The 12138-nt window shown below is 45.1% G+C and overlaps 1 protein-coding gene and 1 long non-coding RNA gene across 3 annotated transcripts in view; both read left to right on the forward strand.

The window, feature by feature from the left end:
* Nucleotides 1–12138, forward strand: part of WWOX (WW domain containing oxidoreductase) — a 1117686-nt gene that overhangs the window by 667632 nt on the left and 437916 nt on the right.
* LOC134760408 (uncharacterized) overlaps nucleotides 1–12138 on the forward strand; it is a 46456-nt gene that overhangs the window by 7331 nt on the left and 26987 nt on the right. The window contains exon 2 of one of the 2 annotated variants that reach the window (XR_010137791.1): nucleotides 1–12138. This exon is cut by the window's right edge and continues 26987 nt beyond it. This is a non-coding gene — a long non-coding RNA (uncharacterized LOC134760408). The other variant, XR_010137792.1, reaches the window with a different exon arrangement.

Below are 12138 nucleotides of genomic sequence, written 5' to 3' on the forward strand. Positions count from 1 at the left end.
TTAATGGCTTCATCTTTTCTGGACTAGGTTTGTAGTAGACCATAAGCAAAACAGTTTAGAAAGTACGGCCTCCAAGAAGTCGGATCTGCTTGTCTTTATCAATCTGTTTGGATTTTCCTGGCCCACTTGCCCACAAATTTAAAAGACACGGTGAGTTTTCAGGGAGAACTCTTTAGCATTTACATTTTAATTTAGTTTTGTTTACCGTTCAGTGCCCTCTCGGCTCCCAGACCAGCAAACACACCATTGTCACCAGGGAGAAATTTGTGTTGGCTGAAGTCTGTGGTGGTCGGTCTGTTGCTTTTCTTTCTCTGCTCATCTACCCTGATAGTTTCCCTGTGGTTTGTGGTGGGCTCACAGCTCTTGACCTCAGGACTCTCGCTGGCCTAGAGGAGATTGGTTTGTGGGGGCGTCTGACATGTTTGGGTTCTTTGTGACATCTGGGCCACCTGGTTGAGTCTGACAAGAAACACTTAATACCTCCTTGGCTTTGAAGCTCTCGTTTGTTGTACTACAAGGTCCTCTTTGAAATCCCACATTCTTTTTTGGATTTAGGTATTAACCCCTTGGTGTGAGGAGAAAGATAATTGTCAACACATTTAGGGGAGAAATCATGCAATAAAGCTGACCCGACATAGACTAACTTAAAACTAACTAGTTCATTAGTGCTAATTTAGTTCATTAGTGCTTTATCTCCGTGTGTGTGTGTATGTGTGTAAGGGGATCAGTTATATACATAAGACAAAGACCACCTAGGAAATGTTTGAGAAACTGTGCAATGAGGATGAATCAACAAGTAAATATCATGAAAATTTCTTAGATTGAAGAAATATTACTCCTATTTGGTGTCAACTTTGTGCTGGCCTTTTCACCGAAGTTCTCTGATTTAATTGCCCACAGTAATCCTGTAAGATATGGCTAATCGTTTCCATTTATAGATTAGGAAACCAAGGCCAAAAGTGGTGAATTGAATTGACCAAAATCACAGACCCAGGAATTTCCTCAGCCAAGAGCCTACAGCAGCTCTGTCTTAAGACTGTGCCCTTTCATCCACCCTCTTGCTACTCAAAGCTTGGTCCATGAACCAGCAGCTTCAGCATCTGCTGGAAGCTTGCTAGAGATACAGAATCTCAGGCCTGACTGACCCCAGGCCTGCTGAGTCTGAATTTTAACCAGAGTCTCTTGGTGACTCATGTGTACTTTAGAAGGGGAACTGCTCACCGCCCCCACCTCCCACTGAGTTGAATAGCATTAAGTGAGCCTTCCTTATGTGCTCAGCTTCTGGTGAGGCTGCAAAGACAATACGACCCGGCCACTGTAATGCAAAATTCAGAGCATAGGGCAGCACACTGCTGCCATGAGTCGAGGTAACGCAGTACTAACAGTGGGCACAGGGGGCTCAGGGGCACAGAGGAGGGGTGCTTCCCAGGGAGACTGCCTGTTGGAGCTTACTCCTAAGCTAATTGGGAGGCAGGAATCCACTGTGGCTGAGAACAGCAGCTCTGAATTTGCACTGTCTGGTTTCAAGTCCAAATTCTACTACATCCCAGCTGTGTATCGTGGGGCAAGTTACTTAACCTCTCTGGCCTTAGTTTCTCTATCTGTAATATGGGGAATCATAAAAGCACCTACTTGTTAATGCATATTACATGCAGCGCTACTTTGAAGGACTCACAGTAGTTAACACACAGTCTGGTAAGTGTTATTATTGAAGGCTGAGAACAGAACAACAAACAACAATCACAACAAAAGGCTGGGGAAGATTTTCCTGGCGCAGGGACCAGATGAGCAATAGATCTCCAAATGCAGAGGGCAGATGAGCAATAGATCTCCAAATGCAGAGGGGTAACTGAGTACGACTCTGGGACTTACACTAGAACATTCATATTGCAATAAAGCAGATTTTTCCTGAGCGCCTACTCTGTGCCAAAGCACTATTCTAGGCTGTGGAGATAGGGAGCTGAAGTACTGAAAGCATTACAGTCAAGGGCCAGAAAACCATTGTTCAAGCAATTGGTGTATGGCATGATTTGTGTTTATTACAAAGCGATACTTTTCCTTCTAAGTACTGCTTTACCTGCATCCTGCGAATTTTGGTATGTTGTATTTTCATTCTCATTAATTCAAAATATGTTCCAATTTCCCATGTGATTTCTTCTTCGACCTTCACATGTTTATTACAGCGTTTACTTGTTTCTTTTCATCCAGTACTCATTGAATACCTGCTATGTACCAGGCAGTGGCCTGGTCACATTTTCTGACCTCAAGCAGTTTATAGTCCAAAGAGGCACTGGCACTTTGGGGGAGAGGCACTTTTGGGGAAGAGAAACATGAATGCAACTTTTTACATAGAGTATGAAACTCTGTTCCAAATCTCTCAAACTCACGTTCTTTGACTCCTAAGGTGTTTTTCACTGCTGAGTTGCTGTCATTGAAACAAAATCTGTCCTGGTCACCATTGTATGCCCAGCACCTAGCACAATGCCCTGAACATATTAGGTACTCATTAAATATTTGTTCCACAAAGTTGTTCTTTGGTATTCATGAGTTTTGTCTCAATTCCTTTTGATTCTTCTTTTCACCCATCTGATGTTGACTTAATTTCTCCAACATTCAGTTAAGACCTAGCTGAAGGATAATTGTCAGCATAGTGGAGCTGGCTGTCCTCTTTCTAACTGCCCTGCAGAGTTTTTGGGGAGTCTGTATGCAATTGTGTACACCCCAACGACCCAAAACCCTCTTCTGTTTCCTTTACCACCCTTGAGCTGAAGAAGCCCCACTCTCCCTCTGCCCCACATCCATTGTGGGCTGGGATACATGTTGGGCCTCTGCCCAGATCATGCTTGGAGTGGCACCAGCTGGGTAGGATATGTGAAATATTTGCTCAGAGAGATCCAGAAGTGTTGATCTGAGTAGGATCAGCTGGTGCTCCAGGATAAAAATCGTGTCACCACTTTTGCTGAAAAGTCACTGTGTTTCTCCTGTACTCAGCAGGTTACAGGGTGCCATATTGTTTTCAGTCTTCCGGCTCTACCCTGTTTTGAAATGCGGCTGGGTGTTTTTAAACGGCTCTGCCTTCCTGCCAGAATTTCTCCGTGGGGAGGAGCTGCCACCCAGTCCGGTGAGTATGGCCTTTTGGTCAGCATTGCAGAACCTGGCAAGTCCTAATTCCCTGTGAGCTTGACACAGGAGGCCTCCTCCTCCAGGCCCACTTGGAGGCATTCTGTCCTCTTGTTGGAAGGGAAATCAGTATGTTTAGGGAGGTGCTTCTTCTGGGAGTGGGTTTGTAAAATCAAGACTGTTTTCATCCAAACCAGTTACCTGTTTGTCTAGAACCTGTGTTCTCTGCTTTCTGCCTTTTGTGTTGACATTTCTCCTTTGGCCTTCATCTGTTACTCGCTCACATATGCCATGCCCCAGGTGGGTTTGGAAGCCATGCTGCTAAGGTTTGATTCCTGGCTTTCCAACATTAGCTTTGATAACCAAGACAAGTGGCTTTCTAAGCCTCAGTTTCCTCATCTGCAAAATGGGTGCAATTCTAGTACCTCCTTCCTAAGGCTGTGAGGATTCAATGAGGTAATACTTGCAAAGTTTCTAGCACAATGTCTTGAACATGGTAAACAACTTACCTAGGTCTGATCTCATCTGATATTGCTGTTCATAGCAAAGGTTTGTTGAGTTTACTATGGATATAACAGTCGTTCTTTTTTAAAATAGCTTTTAAAAATGCAAGTGTTGAATTGTCCGCATTGTGCCTTTAGGGCATACACGTCTGCTTACAATATTCTTTGAGCTTTCAGAAAACTTAAGATACGGTTAAGGGATGCAGGAAGGAACAGGACAAGAACCCAAATCCCTGCCCAACAGGACAGTGGAAGGGAAGTCTCAGAATCTCAGAAATGAGTGCCTGGAGGGGATGGGTGGTGGCTGTGCAGGGATGTGGTGGGGTGATGGGCCTTGAAGGATGCTGCAGATCACAGTGCCCCCACAGTGCGGAGATTGGGGTGGGATATGTGAGGACAAAGGCATCCCTGGCAGAGGATCCAGCACGAGCAAAGGCAGAAAGTCCAGGAAGTGTCAGGAATGAGAAGAGCCCAGTAGAGGATGGGCTTAGGGACAGTGATGAGACCTTCTGGTAGAGGCGTTGAACGCTAGGGTGAGGGCTTTGCTTTAACTTCAGGAAGCAGGTGAGAGGCCCTGAAATTTCCATGTAAGATTCTGGGCCAGGCGCGGTGGCTCATACCTATAATCCCAGCACTTTGGGAGGCCGAGGCGGGTGGACCATCTGAGGTCAGGAGTTCGAGACCAGCCTGGCCAACGTGGTGAAACCCCATCTCTACTAAAAGTACAAAAATTAGCCGGGTGTGGTGGCAGGCGCCTGTAATCCAGGCTACTCAGGAGGCTCAGGAGAATTGCTTGAACCCGGGAGGCAGACGTTGCAGCGAGCCGAGATTGTGCCACTGCACTCCAGCTTTGGCAACAGAGTGAGACTCTGTCTAAAAAAAAAAAAAGAAGAGTTGGATCACAGCAATGGTGAGCTTTAACAAGTTCACTCTGGCAGTTGTGCCGAGGAGGGATTGGCATGGAGAGAAAACAGAGGCAAAAATCACAACTTCTGTCAGAGAACTCATCGCACTATTTCTGTCCTGCCCTGGGATGGTGGAGCCAAAGGGAACAGAGAGGACGGAGTGGGTGAGACAGGCATTGCAGAGGCAGAAATTTACCTGGCTTGCATGCCCCTTGGTGTGAGGAGTGAGGGGCGATCAGGGGTCCCAGTGACTTGAAAGTATAACAAAAGTATGACTAGATCTAGGAAATCCAGCTGGAGAGACCCAAGTCTGCACAGAAAAGGCTTACGGAACCCAGGCACACAGATGCCATGAGCAGTTCCAAAGGAATGGGACAGGGGATGAATGCTTTGTGGTAAGAGGTGTGGTCACACATACCGTCCCCTGATAGTCTACGGGATGGGTGCCACTGGGTCAGGTTCCATGTGCCAGGGGCAGGACATACTGCGTGCCTTGGCCTTTTCTGGGCTACTCAAAAAAGGATTCCACCAGGTAGACTTGAATCACCTAGCACTGGCAGAAAGCCCTGCTCTTCTTCATCTCTCCTGTGTATCGCTAACCTTATTAAAATGTGCAGAGGAGACCGGGCATGATAGCACACTTGTAATCTCAGCACTTGGAGAGGCTAAGGTGGGAGAATTGCTTGAGGCCATGGCTTCAAAACCAGCCTGGGTAACACAGCAAGATCCCATCTGTTAAAAAAATTTAGCCAGGTGTGGTGTCTCGTGCATGTAGTCCCAGCTATTCAGGAGGCTGAGGCAGGAGGATTGCTTGAGCCCAGGAGGTGGAGGCTGAAATGAGCTGTGATTGTGCTGCTGCACTCCAGCCTGGGCGACAGAGGGAGAGCTTGTCTCCTTGTCTCTAAAAAAGAAAAACATGCTCAGAGGCCTTGTGAGTTAGCTGTCTCTAAAGTTTTTAATACAAGGAATTCAGTTAATCAAGTTTGTTAGACTTGTTTGAAAAAAGGGCCTGAACAGGCTCAGAGCAAGGGCTGATCAACTCTTCCACAGATTTTAATGCTCAGGTTTGTGACCTTTACTTTTTTTATTTTGGCAAAATGTACACAACTTAGTATTTATCATTTTAATTTATAAGTGTAAAATTCATAGTCATTAAGTATATTCACTATGTTGTATAACCATCACTATTACCTATACCTAAAACATTTTCATCATATCCATTAAAAAATAACTGCCCCTTCCTCACTTCCCCAAGCTTGTGGTCCCTGGTAACCCCTACTTTACTTTCTGCATCTATGAAATTGTTTTCCAAGTCAATCCATATTGTAGCATATATCAAAATTTCTTTCTTTCTTCATCTCCTTCCCTCCATCCCTCCCTCCCTCCTTCTTTCTCTCCCTTCCTCCCTTCCTTCCTTCTTTCCTTCCTTCTTTCCATTTTTGACAGGGTCTCACTCTGTTGCCCAGGCTGGAGTGCAGTGGCACAGTCATGGCTCACTGTAGCCTTGATTTCCTGGGCTTCAGTGATCATCCCACCTCAGCGTCCCAAGGAGCTAGAGGTGCATGCCACCGTGCCTGGCTTTTTAAATTTATTTTTATTATTTTTAGTAGAGACAGATTTTGCCATCTTGCCCTGGCTGATCTTGAACTCCTGTGCTCCAGTGATCCACCCACCTGGACTTCCCAAAGCGCTGAGATGACTGCACCACCACACCTGCCACAAAATTTCTTTCTTATGGCTGAATAATGTTTCTGTGTGAGTGTGTGTGTGTGTGTGTGTGTGAATAATACTGCTATGAACATTGTACAAATATCTATTCAGATCTCTGCTTTCGATTCTTCTGCATATATACCTAGGAGTGAAATTGCTGGGTCATTTTGTAGCTCTGTGCTTAACCTTTTGAGAAGCTGCCAAACTGTCTTCAACAGCAGCTGCATCATTTTACATTCCCACCAGCAGTGCATCAGGATTCTAGTTTCTCCACATCTACCCAATACGTATTTTACTTAAAAAAATAGAATAGCCATCTGAGTGAAGTGTTACCTCCCTGCAATGTTGATTCCCATTTCCCTAATGATGTTAAGCATACTTTCACGTGCCTACTGGCCGTTTGTGTATCTTCTTTGGAAAAAGTAACATCCATTTTTGATACTCAGATGGCTTTTTGGTTCTGTTTTTGCTTTCCTTTGGCTAATGATTACCTTCCAGCACCACGAGTTTGGATTGTGCTAATGTCTTCTAGTACTGTTTAGAAGTTGAGGTAAAAAGAAAACAGTAATTGAAAGAGACAGTTGTTATTTACATTGGGGAGGTTGGTATTCCACCCCCTGTGCTCTTTCATTAACTGTATTATATTCTTATTATGTGTTTTACTGGGTAATTATAATTCTTGGCTTTGGGATTTTGTCCCTTTTTTGGGGTGCGGGGCGGGGGGGGGGGGGGCGGTTATTTTATAAGCAAAGAAGTACGGCCAGTGTGATTCTGAAGCAACTACGCCACAGTAGAAAAAAGCTGAAGGAGAGTGAAATCTCAGGCAAGCCAAAAAGCGACAGATGAGTCAAAAAAAAAAAAAAAAAAGTCCAGGCTGGGCGCGGTGGCTCATGCCTGTACTCCCAGCACTTTGGGAGGCTGAGGCGGGCGGATCATCTGAGGTGAGGAGTTTGAGACCACACTGGCCAACATGGTGAAACCCACTCTCTACTAAAAATACAAAAATTAGCCAGGTGTGGTGGCGCACGCCTCTAATCCCAGCTACTCACCAGGCTGAGACTGGAAAATCGCTTGAACTTGGGAGGCAAAGGTTGCAGTGAGCGGAGACTGCGCCGCTGCACTCCAGCCTGGGTGACACAGTGAGACTTCACCTTGAGAAAAAAAAAAAAAAAAAAGGCCTTAGAGCTTCCTAATTTCTAAATAGTTTTCCTTTATAATTTTCAGAGGTTGTGAAATTAACTCTGTAGATTGGAGTGTAGTTTGTCACTCTAATTGCCGAGCGTTTTAATTATCGGGGGTGTTTTATGCTTTTGTGAAATGCTCATTTCACAGCTTGCTGGTGGGTCTTTTTGTAGAATGAGAAAGTGAATATTCACACCAGAAATGAGGTACTGACCCTGAAGGGCTTTCCAATCAAAGAGAAAGGAGAGCATGACCCGCCACCGCGGTTGTTTGTAAGCAGGAAGCTGTCGCTGAGCCATGGTGTAGGGGAGGAGGACGGTTTCCATTCTGTTTTGAGCATCAGAATAAAAACAAGCACCAGAAGGTTTGGTTCACAGATGCTTTCCTTTTTCAGTCTCTGGTCAATTTGTTGTTATTTTTCTTCAAGAGAGTTGTTGGGGTTGGGGAGGCGCAGGGGCCACAAGGCCATCTTTATAAGGCTCTGGCATTTGATAGTGAGGTATTTTGGTATCCAAATAATTGGTGGAAGGATGGAAAGGTTAAATGGAAATTATGTAAGGGCTGCAAAGAGATTCATATATGACTATTTCATGAGTGCTTACTATATACCAGGCGCTGTTACAGCCTGTATAATGCCACCTGGGAGTTGGGGGGAATCACCATCGTCCATCCGTCTGTCCGTCTGTCCATCCATCCATCCATCCTGTCTCCCTCCATCCTTTCTCTTTTTCACAATGTCTCTTCCTCCGCCCCCTCTCTTCCCCTCCTTCCTTCCTATCCAGTGCTTATAACATGTCAAGCATATGTTGTAGCCATTGGGGACATCGTGGTAAACAAAGCAAAGTCCTTGCTTGCACTCTGTGACAGATGGAGATAAAATGGGTAATTAACAAATATAACCCCTCCCACCCACCCCCCACATTATTTATTTATTTATTTTTACCATATTTGTTACTCCATCAGTCAGGATCCAGTTAGGAGACAGAAACTATATCATAATTTTAACAGGGAAAATTTAATATTAAGAATTATTAGCTACAACAGGGTTTTGGCTACTAAAGGGTAAAGAATCAGGCCGAGCACAGTGACTCATGCCTGTCTGTAATCCCAGCACTTAGGAAGGCCAAGGTGGAAGGATCGCTTGAGTCCAGGAGTTCGAGATCAGCCTGGACAACATAGGGAGGCCCTGACTCTACAAAAAAGAAAATAAATAAAGAAATAAAGAAAAATAAAAAATAAAAATAAAAATAAATAAAAAGTAGCTGGGCGCATGTGGTGGAGCATGTGGGGGTCTCAGCTACTTGGCAGGCTGAAGCAGGCGGATCGCTTGAGCTCAAGAGGTTGAGGCTGCCGTGAGCTATGATCTCACCTCTGTACTACAGCCTGGGTGACAGAGGGAGACCCTGTCTTTAAGTAAAATAAAATAAAAAATAGTAGGTCGGGCATGGTGACTCATACCTGTAATCCCAGCACTTTGGGAGTACGAGGTGGGCCAATCACTTGAGGTCAGGAGTTTGAGACCAGCCTGGCCAACATGGTGAAACCCTGTCTCTACTAAAAATACAAAAGTTAGCCGGGGTTGGTGGCGTGCTCCTGTAGTTCCAGCTACTTGGGAGGCTGAGGCAGGAGAATCACTTGAACCCAGGAGCAGGAGGTTGCAGTGAGCTGAGATTGCACCACTGTACTCCAGCCTGGGCGACAGAGTGAGACCTTGTCTCAAAGAAAAAAAAAAAAAAGTAAAGAACTCTAAAGAATCCAAGAATACAGATTTGGGAGCAGCCAGTACCATGGGGGCTGGTGCAGTACACCCAGGAAGGAGCAAATCTAGGGCCCCCACGGGCCAGGACTGGGATCTGGACCGGGCCATGGCCCATTGGATGGCAGAAAGGTTCTCGCTGAAGCCCCCATAAAGGTGGGACTCACTGGGAAACCCCTTTCTGTGGTGCCAGGGAAGGACGTCTGTGGGAGATGCCTACCAAGGAAGTCTCTGGAAATCAGCCTACGGGGGTGGAGTGCCGGGAAACTGCCGCCCCCTCCCCGGAGTGAACCGCCCACAGGGAGATGCCCCTGCGGGAGCTTCTCACCAGAACCCGTCTGCGCCAGTGTCCCTGCAGCGCCCTCTACTGGCGAAGCTGGACACGGCGCCCGCTAGCAAAGGGGAAACTCTTTCGTCCCAAGCCGAGCAATGCTAGATGGGCTTGATGCTGAGACGTCATCTGTGGACAGTTGGCACTGATGCTAATCAGTGCTATGGGAAAATAGGCAGAGCGAGGAGCATAAGAATTATCATGTGTGCTGTTTGATAGAGACTGTACAAGGAAAACCTCTCTAAAAAGGTGGCATTTGGAGCAGAGACATGAAGGAAGGGATTGTTGGAGGCAGAACATTCTAGGCAGAAGGAACCGCACGTGCAAAGGCCCTGAGGTCAGCCGACATGGCATGCAAGTAAGCCAGTTGCAACACAGCAGGTGTGGATGAAGGGAAGAGAATTAGCATTTGGCCAGAGCACGCATTCTAAGGGATGGAGATCCTTTTGGACAGTCTTGAACACAGAACTGACCAGAACTGACTTACTCTTTGAAAACATCGCTCTGGCTGCTGTGTTGAGTGGATTGGTAAGGGACAGGTGGTGAAGAACGGATACAGGGTATCCATTTAGGAAGCTACCGCAGTGATCCAACCCACAGCTTCTATTGAAGTTGAAGAACATGCATGTCCAACCTAAATATATGTTCAAAGGTGGTTATTACTGTTTGAGGTGATGAAAGAGTTTTGGAGATAGAAGTGATGGTGGCACAACATCATGAGTGTAATTAATGCCACGGAATTTTATCCTTAAAAATGCTTAAAATGCGCCGGGTGTGGTGGCTCACACCTGTAATCCGAGCACTTTGGGAGGTCAAGACGTGTGGATCACTTGAGGTCAGGAGTTCAAGACCAGCCTGGCCAACATAGTGAAACCCCGTTTCTACTGGAAATACAAAAATTGGGCGGGCATTGTGGTGGGTGCCTGTAATCCCAGCTACTTGGAAGGCTGAAGCAGGAGAATTGCTTGAGCCTAGGAGGTGGAGGTTGCAGTGAGCCAAGATTGTGCCACTGCACTTCAGCTTGGGCAACAGAGTAAGACTCTGTCTCACAAAAAATAAAAAAAATAAGAGTTGGATCACAGCAAAGGTGAGCTTTAACGAGTTCACTCTAGCTCTCTCTCAAAACAATTTAAATGACAAATTTTGTGTTACATACATTTTACTACAATAAAAATCATTTTTTAAAAAGAATAGTACAAAAATGATACTTCCCTCTCAGTGTATTTTACCAAGGGATTATTAGTGTGTATGTGTGTTCTTACTGGAAATGTTGATTGGACATGTAATTCCTTTTTTTAACTTTTATTTTGGGTTCAGGGGTACATGTGTAGGTTTGTTATATAGGTAACCTCATGTCACAAAGGTTTGTTGAACAGATTATTTCATCACCCAGGTAATAAGCCTAGTACCCAATAGTTATTTTTCTGATCTTCTCCGTCTTCTCCCCCTCCACCCTCAGGCAGGCCCCAGTGTCTGTTGTTCTTTCTTTGTGTCCTTGAGTTTGCATGATTTAGCTTCCACTTGTAAGTGGGAACATGCAGTATTTGATTTTCTCCTCCTGCATTAGTTTGCTGAGCATAATGGCTTCTAGCCCCATCCATGTTCTCGCAAAAGACATGATCACATTCTTTTATATGGCTGCATAGTATTCCATGGTGTATATTTACTACTTTTTTTTTTAATCCAATCTGTCATTTGTGGACATTTAGGTTGATTTCAGTAGACGTGTAATTCTTCTTGGAAATGTTAATCTTGATCATTTGGTTAATGTGACGACTTCTGGGTTCTCCAGTGTGAAGTTATTATCTTCTGTTTTGTAGGTAACAAATACTTTGGAAGAGATTAAACAAACAAATAAAAAAGTGGTGATTGTTATTACCAGCATGGCTACTACTAGCTAATTCCAGGCTTCAAGCCACTGGGGCATAGGCATATTTTTAGCTCATTCCACAGGAGGGGAACAGAGGCTCAAAGAAACTAGGTAACTTGGCCAGGCACAGTGGCTCACACCTGTAATCTCAGCGCTTTGTGGGGCTTAGGCAGGAGGATTGCTTGAGCTCAAGAGTTTGAGACCAGCCTGGACAACATTGCATGACCTTGTCTCTACTTAAAGTAAAAATCAAAAAAATAATGGGGTACAGTGGTACATGGCTGTAGTCCTAATTACTCAGGAGGTGGAGGCGGGAGGATTGCCTGGGCCCAGGAGGCTGATGCTGCAGAGAGCTGTCATCATGCCACTGTGCTCCAGCCTGGGCATCAGAGAGAGACCCTGTCTCAAACAAAACAAAACAAACAAAAGAAACAAAAAAAAAAAAAAAGAAAAAGAAATTAGGTAATGTGCTCACTTGCTAGTGAGTGGCTAGACTGTAAACTTCATGAGGGAAGGGGACTTTGACGATTTTGTTAGTATCCTAAGTACCTAGAACAGTGCCTAAACATTTGTTGGGCACTTAATATATATTCGTTCTATTAATAAGTAGAACCTGAGTGTGTGTTTTCTGATTCCACGCCCCATGTTCCTTCCACTACAACTTCTGGCTCTGGCTTCTGGACTGTCAGTCATTAGCACTCCCTATCCCTAAAATTTCAAGAATGTTCAGCTGTTTCCTAGCTTGGAATGGACCATCCTCT

This window comes from Pongo abelii, chromosome 18 (assembly GCF_028885655.2).
Source record: "Pongo abelii isolate AG06213 chromosome 18, NHGRI_mPonAbe1-v2.0_pri, whole genome shotgun sequence".
Classification (NCBI taxonomy): domain Eukaryota; kingdom Metazoa; phylum Chordata; class Mammalia; order Primates; family Hominidae; genus Pongo; species Pongo abelii.